Source organism: Trachymyrmex septentrionalis, unplaced genomic scaffold, assembly GCF_001594115.1.
Source record: "Trachymyrmex septentrionalis isolate Tsep2-gDNA-1 unplaced genomic scaffold, Tsep1.0 scaffold188, whole genome shotgun sequence".
Taxonomy (NCBI): domain Eukaryota; kingdom Metazoa; phylum Arthropoda; class Insecta; order Hymenoptera; family Formicidae; genus Trachymyrmex; species Trachymyrmex septentrionalis.
The window spans coordinates 155,910-161,485 of NW_017305050.1; positions in this window are offsets into that span (position 1 = coordinate 155,910).

Consider the following 5,576-nt stretch of genomic DNA (forward strand, 5'->3'; position numbering starts at 1 on the left):
GCTAAAAATCTGTAACAGTGAATTCCAAATCACATCGACGTCATTCTAATTTGAGATTTTGAAGTTACATCGTTCATGTTCATTCTTTTATAAATATTAATGTGTCGAAAAGAAGAATCGCGGGGACATTTGGAAAGAGAGTGTCAATTTCACAGCAGAAACGAGTGATATACAGCTGTGATTCAAGGCCGTTCAAATATTTGCATACACGCTGCGAGCACAGAGAAATGAAATTTTTATACGGAACTTTTTTACAAATTTTTCTGAAACGTATTTACATCCTTCGACGCTGAATGCTTTGGATATGAAAGCCTGTTCTATTGTGGAGTCATAGTGTTTGATTCAATCGTATCATAACTACTTGTCGACATGCCGCGCAGCTCTTCCTTACAGCCAGGGATGAATTACTTTTACCGTTAGTTTTGTCGTTAGTTTTTTAAGATTTTACTGTTACTTTTTATGTTACAATTTTATGGTTACTTTTGCCGTTACTTTTTTATGACGACACATGTCAAGATCAAGTTCAGTTGGAGGTAGAAATTCTGACCGTATGTTTATTCGATTACATAACTCAACATCACTTCCTTCACAGCGTTTTTTAAAGATGCTCATCTTTTACAAATATTTAATAATAAAAAGTAGTAATTAATTATTTATTTTAAATAACTCTTGTTTAGTATATTTTTGATATTCAAAATAAGTATTATACATAATGTATATACATGTTTTGTACGGACAATACAGGCAACATACATACGTTGTTAAGATCATGGACACTGATAGAGGTGGCTTCTTTTTCTCATATATTACCAAAAGATTTTTAAGCGTTTCACTATAAACATTTTGACGCATAATGTCAATAAAAATAGCTTACAAAGTAAATGTATACACATGTACTAACCCAAGGATATTAGTTGCAGAAATCAGAGCACTTAAAATAATGACATATATATTGGGTAATAGAATAGAAAAGTACCACACGTCAGTTGAAAAAAAGTGATAAACTTTACGTAATAATTAAGAAAAAATAAAACATAAATATTTGAGTATGTTAAGTTAGAAAAAACGTATACAATCAATTATTTGAATATGATTATTCGAATTCCAACTACGTATTCCTTTGGCGTTCCGAAAGTTTCTAATGTGTCGTCTACTATAGCAAGTTTATGTATATACATTTTCAATTCCTTTAAAGAAATCACATTGACAGATTATACGACACAAAAAGAAATTATTATAATTTTATATTTGAGTAAAAATTATTGCAATGTGTACAGAAAATGCAACAAATGTTATACTCGTATAATAACATAAGCATTAAAATTGATTTGTTAAAACCTTTTAATAAATTTGTATTTGCCTATAATTGTGAATTCATCCTTTAATATATAATTTCTTTTAATATATAATTGTCAATTGTCTTTTAATATTCTCAATTAAAAATACCGGTAAACAAAAGATAAATAATATTAAAAGATCCAGTATTATTATATAGGCACCGGGAGTATATTTTTAAATCTTTACCTTAAAAGGACAAAAGTCAATGAGAATTAATGGTGAAAACAGTGGCGTTTGTTTCTTCATTCTGCAAACTATCAATGTACATTGAATATAATCAGATGTACGAGAGAAAGCTCTATTTAGCCAAAGCATAAAGAGAGCCTATGCCTTAGATTGTCCACGAGGATATTCGAACATACTCAAATTGTAAACTGATCCAATGATCAATAGTGCTAACGCTCTTTCTAGCGTCTCTGTCATAGTTTCCGAATCATCAGCTAGTATTTTAATTCAATTAGTTGTTGTTGCACGAGACACAAACACGTTTTAATATTTTTTATAAGATTTTCAGAAATAATTTTTGCAGTTCCTCTAAAAACTTTGTGAGCACTAAACTGTAAGATACGTACACTAGGGGATAATGTATTCATATGCCGTTTAACCAGCAAGTATTGAACATCGTAATGGACACACAGATAATCTAGATTAGATTGCCTTTCTTTTCGCGGAATTTTTATTTATAGATACGTAGATTGAGGCCACTAGATGTGGATCACTCTTAAAAGAAAAATTCATATTTTTATTCAGAAGGAATCAAATTAATAAAATATTTAATAATTATAAATGATCATAAAGATTACATTATGGACAATTATATTTCATTTCGGTACCGTTTTATACATTTTAATTTTGATTAAATTAAGTAACGACAGTTATCTACAATTAGACTACACTATCTACAATAGACTATACTTGCGAATCAGTTCACCAAACTTTACTTTTTTGAATTTAATTTCACTTGAGCATGATATTGATTTTTTAAATGAAATTTAATGCTATCTCCTATAAAAGCTATAAAGCAATTCTTATAGTATTATACTTAGAATTTTTAACATACACATCTTAGTTTATATCTCATGTTTTATTAATTAACATTATTACAATAATAAAATATGCAACGCTATTGCTAAGAAATAAAAAACAATTGACGCTAAAAAGGATAAAATAAATGCTAACGAATCTTGTGATATGTATTATTTGATATAAAATACTTATTTAAATATAATAAAATATGATAAAATAATTATTTAAATATTATATAAATATGTCATATAACGTATGTATATATCATTTAACTAGCAAGTATTGAAGGACAGAATGAGCACACAGATAATCTAGATTAGATTGCATTCCTTTTCGAGAAATTTTTATTTTTGTATTATTACAATGTAACTATATTTGCAACATTATGTCTTTATACAAATTAAGTACAAATGTGTTCAATGGATGCTTTTTACTAACATAGCTTCTGATGAAACGTGCCGAGTTGAAGCTGATAACTTTAATAATAAATATTTCATATATTGAAGTTATGTGCACAACATAATGCTCTTTGTAAAGTAAAAATAAGTGTAATTATTCTCTTATAACAATAATATAATTTATTAACGTAAACATAAAACGAAATGTTAATTTTATTATTATTTTTCAGTTTTATTCTCAAAATATTGTTATTATATACATATAATTTTATGTACTTACATGTACTCGTATACCTACACTACTATAGCATTTATTTTTGTAAAGTAAAAGGTTTATACAATATACTGCAAACAAAATTTGATTTCGATTAATTGTTTTTTATCTTCTATTTTTTAATTTACTGTAAAAATTCAGATGTATTAAACACACACACGCACACGCGCACACACACACACAAGAATATTACATGAATCTTATATAGATATAGATTATAAGATGATGAAGAAGATTTTATATAATGAACTTTTTATATGATATTTAATCTCTCTTTGTAATACTTGAGGAAAGATGTGGCGAATAATATATTAATGTATAAAATAGTATCACTGTTATATTAAGGAATACCAGTCTCTATATTCTATAACTCGTTATGCAGTCGCTATATGTTCATAATATTCATTATGCAGTTAATGAGTTACAGATTACAGAGGCAGCAATGGAATTCTTTAACTCGTAATAACGATGCATAACGAGTATAAAAATGCAATCGTTATGTGCTTATAACAACAATTGTACAGATATTTTATTATTTTAATAAAAAAAACTGCGCAATTGTTATGAACACATAACGACTGTATAACAAGTTACAGAGTACAAGGACAGGGTTGCAGCCGGTTGTCATACGGGTTTAATTGTCAAGAAGTTAACAACTCAGTACACGTTCTCTTTTTACCGTAAATTGCTGATTAAATTGTTTAAAATGATCTGCGTCAAAATTGTGTACATAGTGGGCGAAATTTTTATAAGAACATCATAATTTATTAACAAAAATTGATTTATTCCATTAATTTTTACTAATTATAAATCGAAACCTTACCAATACCATAGTGTTTTTGTTGTGAAATGATAATGTAAACAAACTCGCGAGTTTTTAGTTATAAATATAGGCACAAGAATGCCAGCCAAGGTAGGTATGAAATATGTAGGGGAAACCGGGGCTAAGTAAGCACCCTCCCTCACTCCTTTTTTTTAATTGCAGTTTTCAATAACAAAGTAAATGATTTTAGCCAAATGATTATTAGCGTTTTATAGAGTGATTATAAGACTAATTGCCACTACAAAGTGGTAATAAAAAGTTTTGATGTTTGCAACTTTATTTTATTCATATACACAAAAAATGATGTGACCTCGGAAAAAGAAATCTGAAGAATGCGGGACACCTCCCTCGCCCCTCTCCCCTCCCCAGGGGGCTAAATGGGCATCACATTTTTTCGATGCAATATAAAATAAAAACACGTCATTATAGTCAAAAAATAATGAAACTGTATTAAATTTTATTTCAAATCTTTAATTTGAATCTTCTGATTCCATATCAAACTTTTTTTCAAATTTTTTCGCCGCCGATGCAATTTTCATATTGTCCTTTTTAACGGCTAGCTCTAGACATCTTCTTTATCGACGAGATCAGTTTTACGCTTGTAATTGCGAACCATGCTGTAATTAACATGAAAATACAGTAAAAATATTGTGAATAAAAATTCGAAGTTAAGTAGTTTTGTACCTACGTAGTCTCGATGGCTTGGTGCTTTCTTAGCCCCGAACGTATATTATAACCTTTGACATAAATATAAAATTTAAACAATTCTGAAAATAGAAAAAATAATACAGAGCCATATTCGAAACACATAGATTTACTTATCTGAATAATTCTGAATTTAAAAAATAACAACCAGGATACAAATTGTCCGAACGTTCGAAAAATTATTTTTGACTGTTTTGTGTTGAATCGAACACGTTTGATTATTTAAACTATTTTAAACGTAATGGCATTTAAACTAATCAAATTTTGTTGGTAAAAACATATGAGGTGCCATCTACAATATAAATTGAGAATAAGATATATTTTTGACCCACAAAATTCAAATACCAGATTAGAAACCATGAGCAGAAATTTCGATGGAAGATGTTTGATGGTATGGACTACGTTTAATTATTTAAAGACGTCAATATGCAAAATTTGTATCAGAATAAACGCAGAAAAATATATCAACTTATTAGAAGATTGTTTAAATCCATTTATCAAAGAAAATTACGAAGAAAATGTTATTTTACAACAAAATAACACTGCACAATGCAAAGAAAACACAAAAGTGTAGATTTCGACAGAAAGATTTGCTACTTATGAAGTGGCAAATTTTCCATCACGTTCGCTGAATTTAATTCCGATAGAGAACTTATAGGAAATTCTATCAAGAGCAGTATATAGAAATAATAAACATTACAGTAACAAGAGTTGAAAAACGCTGTAAGACAAGAATGGAATAAAATCGATACTATGACATTGCAAAAGTTAGTTTGTAGTATAGAAAATAGAATACATGAGTTAATTAGGCGTAATAATGGCAGTACTAATTATTAATATTAGAATTGTTATGTTCTTTATAATACTTTAATCGACTTTAATTATATTTATAACATATATTTATAAATAATTTATTTAAAAAGTTATGCGTTTCGCGGGTTTCTTCCGTGTCCAGATCCATTCTTGAAATGCCAGATCCATTCTTGGCATTTCAAGAATGGATCTGGACACG